The sequence below is a fragment of the Primulina huaijiensis genome, chromosome 5, assembly GCF_012295235.1.
Source record: "Primulina huaijiensis isolate GDHJ02 chromosome 5, ASM1229523v2, whole genome shotgun sequence".
In the NCBI taxonomy this organism is placed as follows: domain Eukaryota; kingdom Viridiplantae; phylum Streptophyta; class Magnoliopsida; order Lamiales; family Gesneriaceae; genus Primulina; species Primulina huaijiensis.
In genome coordinates, this window is record NC_133310.1 from 9,998,512 (window position 1) to 10,017,622 (window position 19,111).

The following is a 19,111-nucleotide window of genomic DNA, read 5'->3' on the forward strand; positions in this document are numbered from 1 at the left end:
AGGCTATAACTTTCTTATTTTGAGTTTTGTTCAAATCATTAGGGAAGACGAGCCAAAAGCGCCCCAAAATGTGTCGTGCGTATCGTCGTTCCTACAATAACACATGTTGGGAGATTTAGCATAACGTTTTACTCAGACCTCCAAATGATCTGAAATTTGGACAGGTTTACGAAAAGACATAGAGCTACCAATTTGTAGTTTACCCCTTTCGCAAATTCGGAAGTTAAAAATACCTTTTGGGCAGATTACGGCGCGCCCCTGCGCCAGATCCCGCGCGATGGCGCGCCCGGTGCTGAAATTTTTGTTGTTGGACAGTATGGTGCGCGCCCCTGCGCCAAATCACGCGCCATGGCGCCCAGCACTTGTACAAAAAACGTGTTTTGAGGTTTGGATGGTATATATTTGATTGGGGAATGATTTTTGTATCATTTTCTCTTCTCTTTTTTCCTACTCCATCGATTTAGAGCTAGGGTTCTTCATTTTTCCTTTCATCTTCTAATTTCTTCTTCAATCTATGGGAGATTTGTTCAAGGAAATTATGAAATGAAGTTAGATTTGTGAACCTCTCTCCAAGATCTTCAAGATGGTGTAAGTATGTTATATTTTTATTCAAGTTTGGAAATGGGATGAAGTTTAGAATTGATATTTGTGTTGATATTTGAGATGTTGGAGATGTTGAAATTGTGTTGGTTTGAATTTAAAATGGAATTGAAGCCAATGGCAAAGTATAGGAGCTAATTTCTTTAGCACACATGCTATGTGTTTGATGAAATGATTCAATGAATGTTTTTATGGCATATTAAGGTTAAGAAATTTACGGATCTTGATTCAAAGCAGTATTGAACTAATTATGAATTTTGAACAGAAATTACTCTGTTTTGATAGATGATCAAAGTCCTTGAGTTATAGTAGAATTCAAAGGTTCAAGACTTCTCATCTACACATTTCGATCTTCTTTTGGTAATATTTGAAAGGTATGTTACGGTCGATAACATACGAGGTAAAAGTATCATTTTTATTTTAAATTGAAAACTCTATGGCTTGATGAACTATTGGTGATTTGATGATGATTGTTGTATTGAGATGAGTTGATTATGATATCAAGATGATGATATTGATTTGCATCATGACATTGCATATTGAGCCACTTGTTGATTCAGATTTGATATGGCGGAGGTCGCCTTGATATATTGATTTGTTGGACGTATGGGGCTATAGTTGAGTTGGCATAGTGTATGCGGAGGTCGCTGCTATGGCCTGAACACTCTCTATAGGCGCACCATAGTCCTGGGATTGTAGAACACAGCACCCCACCCTGAGCGGATGAGTCAGTAGATGTTGCTGGGTGATTCTATTCCCTAGGGTACCCTATGACCAGATGATTCACTTGATCTTGAGATTTATTGATAGCCCACAGCTTATGATCATGCATTACATTATATTGCATCTTTATGAATTTATATGAAATATTTGAAAATTTAACTCTCATTTGTGATTGATTGTATCATACTGGGTTTATACTCACCGGCATGTCCGGTACCTCTTGTTTTTATGTGCTTGACGGTAGGTGAGGCGAGGCTTGGGATGCCAGAGTCCAGCTCCAGGCGAGGAGATACGAGTTAGAGTGGGATTCTCGGGTCTTAGGAGCTATGTGATGATGTTTGGATTTCTTTGGTTCACTACTTCATGTTGGCATGTTGAATATTTATATTTCAAACATTTGAGAAAATTAAATTATTTTGACGATGTTTATGTGGATTTGTGAACCACAAATTATGTATTATACTCGATAATTTGGTTTGTTACAATTATAATTATTAGTATTAGATATTTGACTCGGGGCCCCACATTAGGTGGTATCAGAGCGTAAGATATTTGGGAAAGGGTAGATCGAGTCAGTTCGAATTGCTTGATCATGTGATATATTTGTTAGCATTTTCATTGTGCCATAATGTGAAATACATGATTTAAATTGAGAAATTATATTGTTGAGATTTATTCGAGATTTTTGAGATTGTTGAGTCTCGAGAGCCAGAGATGATTGATACAAGATTGAGATGATTGTGATTTTGTGATTTTATCTGTTGTTGATCTATTGTATATCAGACATGGCTACTCGAGGTAGAGGTCGTGGTAGACATAGACAGAACGTACCAGTGGCACAAGATCAGGGCATAATACTCATACTCAGATGGATATAACTCCGACTCCGATGGAGATACTGTTAGCCAGATTTCAGTATTTGCACCCACCGATGTTGAAGGGTACAGAGAATGCATTAGAGTGTTAGAACTGGTTGGAGAATATGGATCAATTATTTGCATCTCTCGAGTATCCAGATGATCGTAGAATTAAATTAGTTGTTCATCAGTTATTGGATGTTGCTAAGAGTTGGTGGATCATGACCAAGAAAGCTTTAGAGGGTCGAGATACGATTGTTACCTGGGATATTTTTAAATCTGAATTTTATCTGCGTTTCTTTCCTATCTCTTACAGGAAAGATAGGGGAGTCGAGTTTGCAAATTTGAAACAGGGAAATCTGAATATTGAGGACTATGTTGCTAAGTTCTCGAATTTACTGAGATTTGCTCCTCATGTAGCATTCGATGAAGAAGCTAAGGCCGATCACTTCAAAAATGGTCTTAACCCTGATATCTTTACCTTGGTTAATACCGGAAGGCCTAACACTTTTGTTGAGGCTCTTGATCGAGCAAAGGGAGCTGAAACCGGAATCATTAGGCAGAGAGGTTCTCAGATGCAACGATCCCAAGAGCCACAGTTCCAACAGCAGTTTAGACAGGGTAATAGTGGCAGTAACAGTGGCAACATAAGAGAGCAGTTTCGGTCTAGAGGCAAGCAATTTAAGAGGCATGGCAGTAATTTTTCGAGTTTTAGTGGATCGAGACAGTGTGGTTTAGTTCAGAGCACTGGTTATTCAAGTCCGACTTGTGGTCAGTGTGGTGGGAGACAATATACCGATAAGTGTAGAGGAATCTCGGGAGCTTGCCACTTGTGTAACCAGGTGGGACACTATGCTCGAGTGTTTCCTAACCGTGGCAGTGATATGTCTCATAGTGGGGGATCATCGAGACAGACACCTCACCAGAATCGTCAGAACCCTACAGTTCATTCCTATCAGTAGTCAAACCGGTCATATCATAACAAACAGAGTGGCAGCCACAGGGTAGGACAACCACCTAGACAACAGGCTCGAGTTTTTGCACTCACTGAGGATGAGGCACATAATGCTCCAGATAATGTTATTTCAGGTAATTGTTTTCTTTCAGGTTATCCTGCTGATGTTTTGATGGATACTGGTGCATCACATACTTTCATAGCAGAGCACTTTGTCACATTGCATTCATTGCATTCTGTACCATTATCATCTACATTATCTATTTCTACTCCACTGGGCAAAGTGATGAGGTCAGCAGAAATGATAAGTGGTTATGAATTTCGTTATGAGGATAATGTCATTGAGCTTGATTGTATTGTGTTGGAGATGTCTGATTTTGACTGCATACTTGGTATTGACATGTTGACAAGATACAGGGCTACTGTAGATTGTTTTCAGAAGATTGTTAAGTTTAGGCCTGATATGACAAATCACTGGACATTCTATGGTAAGGGTTCTCGAGCTAAGATTCCTTTGATATATGTTTTGTCCATGACTCGTTTGTTGCAGAAAGGAGCAGAATGTTTCTTGGTTTATGCAATTGATATTTCAAGGTCAGTACCTAAATTGGCAGATATTCCAATTGTTAGTGAATTTTCAGATGTATTTCCAGATGAAATTCCAGGATTTCCTCCAGTCCGAGAGATTGAGTTCAACATTGAGTTGATGCCAGGTACACAGCCTATTTCTAGAGCTCCTTATAGGATGGCGCCAATTGAACTGAAGGAACTAAAGGAACAACTTGAGGATCTATTGGCTAAAGGATATATAAGACCAAGTGTTTCACCTTGGGGTGCTCCGGTTTTATTCGTAAAGAAGAAAGATGGGTCTATGAGGCTTTGTGTTGATTATAGACAGTTGAATAAAGCCACAGTAAAGAATAAGTATCCTTTGCCAAGGATTGATGATCTCTTTGACCAGTTGCAGGGTTCTTCAGTATATTCTAAGATTGATTTAAGATCTGGATATCATCAGTTAAGAGTCAGAGAGATAGATGTGCCTAAGACTGCTTTTCGTACCAGGTATGGGCATTTTGAATTTTTGGTTATGCCTTTTGGGTTGACCAATGCACCTGCGGTATTTATGGATTTGATGAGCCGTGTGTTTCAAAGGTATATAGATCAATTTGTTGTGATATTCATTGATGATATTCTTATTTATTCAAAAACTGAATTTGAGCATGCCGAGCACTTGAGAGCTGTTTTGCAGATTTTGAGAACCGAAAAGTTGTATGCTAAATTATCCAATGTGAGTTTTGGTTGGATAGAGTGGTTTTCCTTGGACATGTGATTTCAAGGGCTGGTATATCAGTTGATCCGAGTAAAGTTGAGGCAGTCATCAATTGTTCTAGACCGACATCAGTTCCTGAGGTGCGTAGTTTTATTGGTTTGGCAGGATATTATCGCAGAGTTATTGAAGGATTCTCACAGATTGCAAGGCCAATTACCCAGCTGACACAAAAGAATGCACCATTTATTTGGTCACAGACATGTGAGGCTAGTTTTGTTAAACTTAAGCAGAGATTGACTAGTGCTCCAGTTCTGACTATTCTATCAGGTGTAGGAGGATTTTCAGTGCACACTGATGCTTCACATCAAGGACGGGGTTGTGTATTAATGTAGCATGGCCGTGTTGTTGCCTATGCTTCACGACAGTTGAAGCCACATGAGTCTAGATACCCAGTGCATGACTTGGAACTAGCTGCAGTGGTTTTTGCTTTAAAGATTTGGCGTCACTACTTGTATGGTGAGAAATTTGAGATATTCACTGATCATAAGAGTTTGAAATACCTCTTTTCACAAGCGCAGTTGAACATGAGACAGAGACCTTGGTTAGACTTGTTGAAAGACTATGATTGCGAAATAAAATATTATCCAGGCAAGTCTAATGCAGCAGCCGATGCTTTGAGCAGGAAAGTATGCAGTACGTCCTTGATCACTAGCAGTGTATCTGATCTAGTAGAAGAATATTGTTTCTCTGGTTTGGATTTTGTGGTAGATACTCAACATGTAAGAGTATTTATGATTCAGGCAGAGCCCGAGTTGTTTGTAAAAATTAAAGAGGCCCAAAGGTTGGATCAAAGCATTCAGAAATCAATTGAACTCGTTAAATCATGACATCAATCAGAATTTCAGGTCAATAATGAGGCTATTTTTTTTGTGAATGATCGTATTGTAGTTCCTAATATTTCAGAGTTGAGGATGCAGATTTTGTGTGATGCTCATTGCAGTAAATTCAGTGTACACCCTGGAAGTAAAAAGATGTACAATGACTTGAAGAAACAATTTTTGTGGAAAAGAATGAAATCTGACATAGCAGAATTTGTATCTCGTTGTTTGAATTGTCAACAAGTGAAAGCAGAAAGAAAGCGACCAGGAGGTCTTTTGCATAGCCTTAAGGTTCCAGAATGGAAGTGGGACCATATCACCATGGACTTTGTCACGAAATTGCCGAGGTCGTCGAGGGGTTGCGATGCAATTTGGGTTATCGTTGACAGATTAACCAAGTCTTCATGTTTCATTCCGTATCAGATGACATATAGGCATGATCAGATGGCCAGATTGTATATCAGAGAAGTTTTGAGATTGCATGGTGTGCCTAAGTCCATTGTATCAGATCGTGATCCCAGATTTTCTTCTCATTTTTGGCAGAGTTTACAAAAGGCTCTTTGTACTCGTTTGCATTTGAGTACAGCATATCATCCTCAGACAGACGGACAGTCAGAACGTACTATTCAGACATTAGAGGATATGTTGAGAGCTGTAGTTATGGATTTTGGTATTGGTTGGCAGGATTCGTTACCACTTGTCGAGTTTTCTTATAACAACAGTTATCAAGTGAGCATAGGAATGTCACCATTTGAAGCACTATATCGCAGGAAATGTAGATCTCCTCTGTATTGGGACGATTTATCTGAATTTCCAATTGTAGGACCTGATATGATAAGAGATATGACAGAGAAGGTGAAATTGATTCAGAGTCGTATGCGAGCTGCTCAGGATAGACAGGCTAAGTATGCGAACATCAGGAGACGACCGTTGATTTTTGAGAAAGGTGACAGAGTTTTTTTCTGAAAATATCTCATTTCTGTGGTACAGTTAGATTTGGAAAGAAGGGTAAATTATCACCAAGATTCATAGGTCCGTATGAGATTTTGGAACGTGTTGGTGATTTGGCTTATAGATTAGCTCTTCCTCCTGCGTTATCAGGTGTTCATGATGTTTTTCATGTGTCCATGTTGAGGAAATATCATCCAGATCCATCTCATGTGCTTCCACCTGATGAGGTTGAGTTAGACAAGACTTTGAGCTATATTGAGAGACCGATTAAAATTCTAGACAGAAAAGATAAGCAACTCAGAAATAAATTGATACCGTTGATTAAAGTACAGTGGAACAGACATGGTGTCGAAGAGGCAACTTGGGAATTAGAAGATAAAATGAGACAAAAATATCCAGAGTTATTCCAATGAAGTACACTTCTATTCTCGGTTTTATTTCAGTATTGATTATTACATGTTAGACTTGAAAGAGATGATTGATTTCGAGGACGAAATCTATTTTTAGAGGGGAGAAATTGTAATGCCCGAATTTTGAAATATTGTGGCATTAGTTGTGATGGTTTATGACTTTACGTTATGGTATAAATGGTAATGAATATTATAGAATGGAATAGATAATTGATGGGTAGAATCAAAGGTTGAATTTGAGCTAAATAGGTGATGGAAGTGCAGAAACGGTATGAAAAATGTGGCATTAGTTGTGGTTTTTAGCATAATATTTTTTATATTGATCCAATTGATATGAGGCCACTTCCATTAGAAAGATATTACATAAGGCTATAACTTTCTTATTTTGAGTTTTGTTCAAATCATTAGGGAAGACGAGCCAAAAGCGCCCCGAAGTGTGTCGTGCATATCGTCGTTGCAACAATAACACATGTTGGGAGATTTAGCATAACATTTTACTCAGACCTCCAAATGATCTGAAATTTGGAGAGGTTTACGAAAAGACATAGAACTACCACTTTGTAGTTTACCCCTTTCGCAAATTCGGAAGTTAAAAATACCTTTTGGGCAGATTACGGCGCGCCCCTGCGCCAGATCCCGCGCGATGGCGCGCCCGGTGATGAAATTTTTGTTGTTGGGCAGTATGGTGCGCGCCCCTGCGCCAAATCAGGCGCCATGGCGCCCAGCACTTGTACAAAAAACGTGTTTTGAGGTTTGGATGGTATATATTTGATTGGGGAATGATTTTTGTATCATTTTCTATTCTCTTTTTCCTACTCCATCGGTTTAGAGCTAGGGTTCTTCATTTTTCCTTTCATCTTCTAATTTCTTCTTCAATCTATGGGAGATTTGTTCAAGAAAATTATGAAATGAAGTTAGATTTGTGAACCTCTCCTCCAAGATCTTCAAGATTGTGTAAGTATGTTATATTTTTATTCAAGTTTGGAAATGGGATGAAGTTTAGAATTGATATTTGTGTTGATATTTGAGATGTTGGAGATGTTGAAATTGTGTTGGTTTGAATTTAAAATGGAATTGAAGCCAATGGCAAAGTATAGGAGCAAATTTCTTTAGCACACATGCTATGTGTTTGATGAAATGATTCAATGAATGTTTTTATGGCATATTAAGGTTAAGACATTTACGGATCTTGATTCAAAGCAGTATTGAACTAATTATGCTGTTTTGATAGATGATCAAAGTCCTTGAGTTATAATAGAATTCAAAGGTTCAAGACTTCTCACCTACACATTTCGATCTTCTTTTGGTTATATTTGAAAGGTATGTTACGGTCGATAACATACGAGGTAAAAGTATCATTTTTATTTTAAATTGAAAACTCTATAGCTTGATGAACTATTGGTGATTTGATGATGATTGTTGTATTGAGATGAGTTGATTATGATATCGAGATGATGATATTGATTTGCATCATGACATTGCATATTGAGCCACTTGTTGATTCAGATTTGATATGGCGGAGGTCGCCTTGATATATTGATTTGTTGGACGTATGGGGCTATAGTTGAGTTGGCATAGTGTATGCGGAGGTCGCTGCTATGGCCTGAACACTCTCTATAGGCGCACCATAGTCCTGGGATTGTAGAACACAGCACCCCACCCCGAGCGGATGAGTCGGTGGATGTTGCTGGGTGATTCTATTCCCTTGAGTACCCTATGACCAGATGATTCACTTGATCTTGAGATTTATTGATAGCCCACAGCTTCTGATCATGCATTGCATTATATTGCATCTTTATGAATTTATATGAAATATTTGAAAATTTAACTCTCATTTGTGATTGATTGTATCATACTGGGTTTATACTCACCGGCATGTCCGGTACCTTTTGTTTTCATGTGCTTGAAGGTAGGTGAGGCGAGGCTTGGGATGCCAGAGTCCAGCTCCAGGCGAGGAGATACGAGTTAGAGTGGGATTCTCGGGTCTTAGGAGCTATGTGATGATGTTTGGATTTCTTTGGTTCACTGCTTCATGTTGGCATGTTGAAAATTTATATTTCAAACATTTGAGACAATTAAATTATTTTGACGATGTTTATGTGGATTTGTGAACCACAAATTATGTATTTTACTCGATCATTTGGTTTGTTACAATTATAATTATTAGTATTAGATATCGGACCCGGGGCCCCACAAGGCTCCTCCAACTGAACATTGGGAAGAGCTTCCTGTTTAACTGCTTATTTTAATACTTCTGGCTCTGGTGTTTGGAGGTTGTTGTGATTGATATGATTGTCTTCTTCATCTTCATCCTCCAGACTGATCTCTGTAAGTCTATCAATTAGCTCAACTGGATCAGTTGGCTTATCAGTTAAAGTGTTTTCCTCAAAAACAACATGGATAGATTCTTCAACATTCAAAGAATTTTTATTGAAAACTCTATACGCTTTGCTAACTGAAGAATATTCAAGAAATATTCCCTCTGCAGATTTTGCATCAAATGTTTTTAAATGATTTTTACCATTATTGAGAATAAAACATCTGCAGCCGAATATTTTAAAGTAGGAGACCACACTTTTTCTTCCATGCCAGATCTCATATGGTGTTTTCATATGATTCTTATTAATCATCGATCTGTTCTGAGTATAACACGCAGTGTTTACTGCCTCTGCCCAAAACCTTTGAGAAACGCCTGAATCAGCAAGCATTGTTCTAGCAGCTTCTTTAAGCGTCCGGTTTCTCCTTTCAGCTACACCATTTTGTTGAGGAGTTCTAGCTGCTGAGAGCTCATGCTTAATTCCAGCATTTTCTAAAAAATTTGAAAGAATTTGATTGATGAATTCAGTTCCTCGATCAGATCTGATTCTATCAATTCCAACTGATTTTTCATTTAATAATCTTTTGAAAATCTTTATCAGTTGTGCAGCAGTTTGGTCTTTGGATTTGAGAAAAATAACCCAAGTAAATCTTGAAAAATCATCCACAATTACCAAGGTGTATTTTATTCCCCCTAAGCTCATGATTGGTATCGGACCAAAAAGATTCATATGTAATAGTTCTAAGCATCGGGAAGAAGATTTACGGCCCTTGTTGTTAAAAGAAGATTTTACTTGTTTATCAAACTGAAATGCTGAACAAATTTTATCTTTGACAAAGTCCATTTTGGGCAAACCAGTTACAAGATCGTGTTTACTCAGATATGCAATGGATTTAATGTTCAGGTGGTTCAATTTCTTATGCCACAACCAGTTTTTGGAAATTTTTGAAGCAATGAAACATACTGGTGCATAAGGTTGATCATTCCAACTGACTTCGTAAGTGTTTCCACACCGTTTGCCAGTTAGAATAACCTCATCAGTTGAGTCTTTGACTGAACAAGAGTGTTTGTCAAACTGTACTGAGAATCCGTTATCGCATAACTGGCTGATACTAATCAGATTATACTTGAGATTCTCAACTAATAAAACATCATTAATCGTAAAGTTACCATGGATAATCTTACCCTTACCCACAGTTTTACCTTTGGAATTATCTCCAAAACTGATGTTTGGTCCAGTGTACTTGATCAATTGAGATAATAGATCTGCATTTCCCGTCATGTGTCGTGAGCATCCACTATCCAAGTCCCAGATTGATTCCTTAATTGTACCTGTTACCTGCAATCACACACAAGATATAATCTTTGGTACCCTTTTCTATTTGGGTCCTAAACTGATTAGTCCTTTAGGAACCCAGACTTGGATTAGTCTGATTGACTGTCCAGTTGCTGTATTCCAAATAGTTTTTCTCGATTGTGTGTGTTTGGTGTGTAGTGTGCAGATTATACAACATGTGATTTAGCTTTGTTCGACTGATTGTTCAGCCGATATCTTTTCTAAACCGGCTTGCTGTTATAGTAATTGGAGTAGCCATTTGAATATTTCCTGCTGAATCTTTTTGATGACTGACTATGTGAGTCAGTTGAAACTTTTGGGCTATAACCAATACCATATCTTCTAGCCTTGTTCGTACTTTCAGTAGGCTATTCAACCAGTTTACTTGGCTCAGCTTGTTCTTGTACCATAACTGATTTGACAAAGTGAATGTATTTCCCTTTATCCATATTCAGTTTTGGTCGAGTATCATTGGGAATCATTTCATCTTGGGTGCTGAACCCTAAACCAGTTTTATCAGTAACTGATTTCTGTGAGTTCTGCATTTCAGTCAATGCAACAGATGATTTGTTCCAAGCATGTATGAGCCCAGTTTGCTTTGAATTCTCAAGCGTCAACTTTTGAATCATTGATTGATTCCTGCTCTTTTCAGCATTGAGCTCAGCAATCTCCTTTTTCAGACTCAACACATCAACTTATTCATTGGTTTTAGTTTTATTGTCTATGGGATCAGTTTGCTTTGCTCTGGCCTTTTCAAACGATAAGGCAAGCTTATGATACTCATTAACCATGTCATGAAGAGTTGAAATAAGTTCTTCTCTAGTGAAATCAGTTGAGCTGAAGTCAAATACCTATTGACTGCTTGAATCCTCTTCTGTATCACCAGCCATTAGACACTCTACTTCCTCTTCACCATCATTGGAACTGCATGAGGTTTCTGGTTCTGACTCCTCGTTGTCAGTTTCTGCCCATTTAGATTTACTTTCTTCAGCTTGGAGTACCTCATGCTTCTTCCTGGAAAACTTCTTATCATCCTTGGATCTCTTTCTATGCTCATATGACTTCTTTCTTCTTTCAGTCGAGCCCTGACTGTCTTTTTTGGATTTCGGACAGTCAGCAATGAAGTGACCGGGTTTGCCACAGTTGTAGCAGCCATTTGATTCCTCTTTAGAATTATTTCTCTGATAATTCTTTCGGAAGTTCCCTTGATTTCTTCTCATGAATCTTCCGAAATTTTTAATAAACAATGACATAGCATCATTGCTCAATTGATCAGCAGACTTCTCGACTGAACCAATTGGTTCTGTTCTGACAGAAGCTAATGCAGTTATGACTGCTGGAGTGAAAGGCTCTCCTTCTTGAGTTTGAAGCTCAAACTCATAGGCTTTCAGATCAGCGAATATATCATGAAGCTCAACTCTGTTCAGATCCTTGGATTACCTCATTGCCATGGCCTTTACGTCCCACTCCTTGGGAAGACCTCAAATTACTTTTAATGCAACTTCTTTGTTGGTATATACTTTTCCAAGTGCATTGAGCTCATTGATGATGCAGCTGACTCTTTCATCATACTCATGCATCGATTCTCCAGTTCTCATCTTGATGTTGTCAAACTTCTGCACAGCAACAGAAAGTTTATTCTCTTTGGTTTGTTCGTTTCCTTCACACAGCTGGATCAACTTTTCCCAAATCTCTTTAGCTGTCTTACACATCTTGATCTTGCTGAAGGTTACTTTGTCCAGTGTCTTGTACAATATATCTTTTCCCACATTATCAAGATTTTCTTTTCTTTTGTCTTCTGTTGTCCATTCATCTATGTGCTTTTCAATGCGGTGAGGTGCCCCTTCAGTAATAGCCACTGCTGCATTGGCTTTTAGAATCTTCATCGGTCCGTCAGTGATAACGTACCACATGTCATCATCCTGTGCAGCTAAGTGAGCCTGCATTCTTATTTTCCAATCATCGAAGCCCTATCAAGAAAACATAGGGATCTTGTTGAAAGAAGACATAATGATCAGTTTGAGAGTGTAGATATTCTGAGACGAGATATAACTGTGCTCTGATACCACTTGAAAGGATCGGTTAATAAGTGAAATGTGTTTAGAAAGGGGGTTGAATAAACACTCACAGATTATGTTCGTTTTTCGAAGGTTGAGTTCAATTTAATGACAAACTGAAACTTAATATCTCGTAAGTCAATAACAATCAGTTTAACTGAGAAAACATGTGGTGGCCCGGACGCTAATCATTTTCTTAATCGTCTTTGGGATTCAATTATCACTTAAGATAAACAGGGTCTAAAAATTTTTCTTTTTAGAATGCAAGTGCGGAACGTAATGGAATTTAACTAATATACATCTCAGTATAAAAGTACAATAATGTACTACAATCATTCAAACTCAACTAAGGTTTAACTACTAAATGTCATGTGTCAAACCCTATCTACACCAAGTCCGGAATCACCACGCTAAACTCGTCTTCTCTCATCATCTTTTTGCCCCCGATCCTGTCCCACCTGTTGTCATGCACACATACAAACAAGACAACAGCCGGATACTCCGGTGAGAATAAATCCCAGTATAAATAATGTATACATGCAAGCATATAACTGATATAAAGCATGAATTAAATCTTATCACATGTAGCATAATCAAACAACATGTATCGTTACTAGACTGTAAATAAAACATGAATCGAAATCAACGAAACATAAATCAATACAAGTCTGTAATTCAAGTTCTTGACTCGACATCTAAAACTAGTCTCATCTCTCATTTAATCTAGGGATCCCGGTGAATAAGAACGTAACAAGTCTCCCACCTACTACTACCAGTCGCGGTGGCGGCACGTTCTTATTTACGAACTTTGGCCCTCGCTATATCGAATTTCTAGGATAAGAGAGACTCTACTCATAATCTCGTCGATATGACCAAACGTCCGGTGTCTTGGAGTATCTACCAAGACTATGCCTATTCTGACAAAGTGCAATGGGTCAATAGTCTAACCCTTCTGTCAGCGACTCTTACTGAATAGTTATCTGTTCTCTACTTTCTAAGTCAATAACATAAATGTAATCATTTAAAACACAAAGGTATATAAAATAAAACAATACCATACAAGTATATGGTTTAGGGAAACTTTAGTTAACTCTGACTCAAGTCGATCTCCCAGTTAACATCGATTTATACCTTTATCTTCCCGGTCTGACGAAGACGAAGTCTCGTATTTCAATCTGTCCATATTCAATCTGACAATCCAAAACTGAAATGGCAATGTATAGATGTATTCTATCAAGATACAATTCAAAACAAGCCTTGTACAAATCATTATTCAATCTCGGTACATTTTGACGGCATAACGGTGTAATCTTTCGATACCGATCAACTCAAATAACAAGAATCAATTCTCAACAATGAATAATCAAACACCATATATACATCATACTGTCAAAATCTGCATATTCTCAATCACAATACATGCTGAAAATCGTAGTACTCGCATACGATATCATTTCTTCGATCCGGTTTCGAATATACGTTCACCATAATCATAAGGACACAACATAGAACTCAAATCTGATGTTCCCCAACATCTCAACTTCAAAATAAGCTGAAAGGTAACAATACTTACATCCTTTGAAAGCTTACAACAAGAGGAGCATGAATCTATGTTTAGATTAAAGTTTGGATGAATATATCTTGCACAAGCTCAATTATAAGATGAAAAGACCCTTGAACTTGACATGGGAATTCCTCTCGAGCTGTCTGCTGAAAATGGAGGGGAAATAAGAGACAACACATCAAATATGCATGGCAAGGAACACATGTTTCATTCTTCATCAAACACGTCGCACCGCGGGTGCGCTCCCTCTGGACCGCGGGTGCGGTAAGCTCACGGCACCACCTTTAGAAATTCAGAATAATCGACCGCGGGTGCGGTGACTTTACTGTACCCACAATGTACCCTACTGCTCAACAACCGCAGGTGCGGTAGAAACATGAGCGCGGGTGCGCTTAGTCCTTGGCAGCCCCATCCAATTTCCATCATAATCGACCGCGGGTGCGATGCCTTTTGTTGCCGCGGGTGCGCTCTGTCTGGCACCGCGGTTGCGGCGTCTTCTTTAACAAAAACCCTCAAATTGCAACGCCGCTTCTCCACGTCTGTTCTTCCATTGCCTTATTCATAATATATAACAAGTATCAAACTCAATTCTCGGGCATTACATTTCTCCCCCTCTTAGATACGAGTTCGTCCTCGAACTCACAGGCAATCAACACATAGTATATAACAGAAGCAATATAATTCCCAACTGAATAACTACTCACTTCATGAAACTAGCTCTGGATATCTCTGTCTCATCTCTGATTCTGTTTCTCAAGTAGTTTCTTCAATGACATTGCAATTCTACTGAACTTTCACAAGTGGAATAGTATTCGTTCTGAGTAATCTTCTTTTCACGGATCTCTGATTCCCAACTGGAGTAGTAAGTCAAGAAGTATCATATCATAATATCTCTCGAAATAACTCTGACAGAATCAATCTCACAATATTGGTTATACAACATCCGTATATACCAATCAATAGCTCATAACAAATCAACATCATCAGTTGTTATCAAATCTGTTCATCCCGGTCAAGGATATATTCAATCTTCGGCCTCAAATACCAATCGTCATCATCCGACGTTGGCCTCTTAAGTCTGTTTATTCTGAGCCGTTTACATTTTCTTCTGAATCGTCTTCAATTTCTTTGTTATATTTCTGATTCTATCAGATCCAATCTCAGCTATCTCCGCGATATTATTCTCATACGAAGGAAATCTACCGTACTCACTGCACAATGCCTCGTCTGTAACTACCTCATTACTCATCTTATGGCTATTATCGTACAATAATTTATAAAGTGACAATATGTCATATCAACTAGTGCTAGCATCCAGCACTATAACTTCACAAATATCATTCAATCTCTGGATAGTACGTTTTGACTATCTGTCAGTCGATGGATAATATGTGAAAGAGCTCATGGTATATTCTGTCACAAGTATAAAATCAATCAAAATCATAATCTGATATAATCTACTTCGGCATTCTGTTTGATCTGACCATTTCTTTGACATCAATCTTTGTCATCTGGTCATGTTTATACGTTATCTTGTACAAACTAACATACGCATATCGAATAATCTATCAATTATACTCATATCATATCATAATCTGGCAAGAATGGCGGTAATTTCATTACGACATCTATAGAAATGTACTCCCATTTCTATTTAAAAATAACCAATTCTGTAATAGATCTTCTGATTTCTATCTTTCTATCTTCATTTATCGGCAATTCAGATATATCAACACAAATTCAGCCACAACTGATTTAATCTGTCTCTATCAAAACTGTCTGTTCGAATTATCATACACTTTCTATTACCAAACTGAATACTGAATCCACTACTGTGCGTTTCTGACCCTATCTGTCCTTTCCGATTCAAAATATTCGGTATAAACAAATCAGTTAATTACATAAAATGAAATATTACCTACCTGGTATTCTGACTGACACTCTGTTCTGACTATCAAATTCAAGTTCTGAACATTCTGATCGCATTTTTTGAATTGCTGTAATTCTCGAATTCAGCTCTGATTCGGTTTGAACTGTATATAATCTCAACGGTTCACAATAATTTGTAATCCCTAGCAATACTGTTAATGCTGACTACTGATTACATCTTCACGTTGCCCAAATTGACTGCTATATTATCTGCAATATAATATGCCTCCAAACAACACAATCTGTATCAAATACTGTTTTAGAACAATAACAATACTCAAGCAGATACAAAACAACAATCATATAAGATAATCGGCTAACTAAGAAGAAGATAGATTTCTGACATTTCTGACATCTCTGAAATTTCTGATATTTCTGATATCGGTGTCATTCTCAGCCCCTGATCATGATCTCAACTGTATCAACATCAATCGGTATACTATAATCGGATATTACCTATCCCGAATACCATCTGTGTCAATCAAACTTTATATCTGAACAATTTATGTATACAACAATCTCAGTTCACAGAATATTCAATACAATCTTCAAATATTCGATTCAATCAATCAGACGCTGCGAATATATCAAAATATCATAGATACAATGAACATCAAATCATAATACTTCTGAACACAGAATTCATCAACTCATAATCAAAACTGAAGTATTTTCAAGAGCAATACTTAATCAGATGTAACTCCTGACCAGTACTCTTCTACTGATCTTTCAATTCTTTCAATTCACTCTGTGTCATTCTGTACATTCAATGTCATTCTGTACTGAATTTTAAACAAAACCAGTATCTGGTATCGAATTAAGGCTGAGACCAATCTCCCTGACTGACGCTCTGGAAAGACTGTAACAACTCTCCTGCTACTAGTAAATCAGTCAATGATAAGTACAGTTTCACTAAATCAATTGAATACATAAGGAATTCTTATGTTCCTTTCGATAATCATCGAATTATATCTAATACAGATATCAAAGGAATTCTAGAGCTAGAATCCTTACCGTGGAATCTCCACTCATCAGCCATATCTGGTCTGAATCTTATACTCTCCTGGAAGGAGTCTACAATAGTTCTGTACTTGGTCAGCATTTTAACATCAATAATGCAGTCAACTCAGACAATACAAGTACACATAGTCTAACTCGATCTCTTTCTCATCCTACTGCAGTATACGATATTTTACAGAATTCACTGACATCAACATTTCCCCCAAAAGTTAAAGAAATCAATACTACAGTACCATCAGACCCAACAGATAAAACATATATCAATGTAACTCAGTCAAAGATAATCGTAGGGAATGCATTAGTATATATCAATACATATGCAATATAATCATAAAAGAACAGTACCTGCCACTATATCATCAAGTGTGTCATGGTTTTGTTCCTCAATCCCTACCACCAGATGATTCTGCTCCCTGAAATCTTCGGGAACCTCTCTGTGGACACACTCTAGCAAAATGTCCCGGTTGTCTACAGATATTGCAACTACCAGTCACTCCCTGGCATTGCTCTGTGGGATGTCTCCCTCCGCAAGTCTTGCAATATACTCCAGTATAACTCGGGCTGGAACCACTGGAGCTAGACGAACTACTTCCTAACTTCTTAAACTGCTTCTTTCGAGTTTTCAGCTGTTCTTTCTTTTCACCACTACTACTGCCAACCTCGATTCTGGAAGGCAGTTGTTGTAGTCTCGGTGCTGGAAGAACATACGATACTCCTTTTTGTCCCATCAGAACTGTTTCTGCTCTTTTGGCTCTGTTCAAGGTATCAGCAAAATTAATCGGTCGTTTCACATTCACCAATGTACGTATCTCCGGATTCAATCTCTGAATGAACTAGCTAGATATAGCTTCATCGTTTCTAGCCACGTGAGGGGCAAAACGCAACAAGATAAGGAACTGAGCCAAATACTCATCAATACTCAAGTGACCCTGTCTCAGGTTTAAAAACTCTGCATCTTTATCCTGTCTGTATGATACGGGGAAAAATCTTTGATAGAATTCAACCTTAAAAATTTTCCACGTAATCACTGAACTACGCTGTTCCAGGGCTTCTATAGTTACTAGTTACCATCTCCTTGCAATCTCCTGTAACTGGTTCCCAATCAGTTTAACTCTACAATCATCTGTGAAACCAAGAAATTCAAATAGCATTTCTATATCTTCAAGCCACTTCTCACAATCTACTGGCGTCTCAATACCCTTCAGAACCGGAGGTTGGAACGACTGAAACCTTTTCAACTGTGTTTCCGGAATTCTTCGAGGAGGTATATCTGCTTATCAAAATCATTAATAACCAAATACTACAACTTGTTTCAGTCTTCCTCTGATCATCTTACCGCTGATCAAGAATCAGATCTGATTCATACTCAATAATACATAATACCAACTCAAATCAGATAATCAGGTAAAGATGTATTTCAAAGCAGTAACACATAGTATCATGCTAGCAGACACAATGTAAGTCAACATTATAATAAATCACATGCTAGCATACACATGCAAGGAAAGAAGACTCATCTACCCCGCTCATTCTATTCTATCTCAGTCTAAAGGATCTATCGCTCTGATCTAGGTTCAGTCTCAGGAACCTATTGCTCTGATACCACCTGTTGTGGTGGCCCGGATGCTAATCATTTTCTTAATCGTCTTTGGGATTTAATTATCACTTAAGATAAACAGGGTCTAAAAATTTTTCTTTTTAGAATGCAAGTGCGGAACGTAATGGAATTTAACTAATATACATCTCAGTATAAAAGTACAATAATGTACTACAATCATTCAAACTCAACTAAGGTTTAACTACTAAATGTCACGTGTTAAACCCTATCTACACCAAGTCCGGAATCACCACGCTAAACTCGTCTTCTCTCATCATCTTTTTGACCCCGATCCTGTCCCACCTGTTGTCATGCACACATACAAACAAGACAACAGCCGGATACTCCGGTGAGAATAAATCCCAGTATAAATAATGTATACATGCAATCATATAACTGATATAAAGCATGAATTAAATCTTATCACATGTAGCATAATCAAACAACATGTATCGTTACTAGACTGTAAATAAAACATGAATCGAAATCTACGAAACATAAATCAATACAAGTCTGTAATTCAAGTTCTTGACTCGACATCTAAAACTCGTCTCATCTCTCATTTAATCTAGGGATCCCGGTGAATAAGAACGTAACAAGTCTCCCACCTACTACTACCAGTCGCGGTGGCGGCACGTTCTTATTTA

At 37.9% G+C, this 19,111-nt stretch overlaps 1 long non-coding RNA gene across 2 annotated transcripts in view; it reads left to right on the forward strand.

Annotated features, from left to right (window-relative positions):
- The first annotated feature begins 318 nt into the window (after positions 1-318).
- Positions 319-19,111, forward strand: part of LOC140976640 (uncharacterized) — a 100,422-nt gene continuing 81,629 nt past the window's right edge. The window contains exons 1-3 of one of the 2 annotated variants that reach the window (XR_012175254.1): positions 319-588; positions 886-974; positions 1,568-1,694. This is a non-coding gene — a long non-coding RNA (uncharacterized lncRNA). Of the gene's footprint in view, positions 589-885; positions 975-1,567; positions 1,695-19,111 lie in introns of those variants that run through there. The other variant, XR_012175253.1, reaches the window with a different exon arrangement.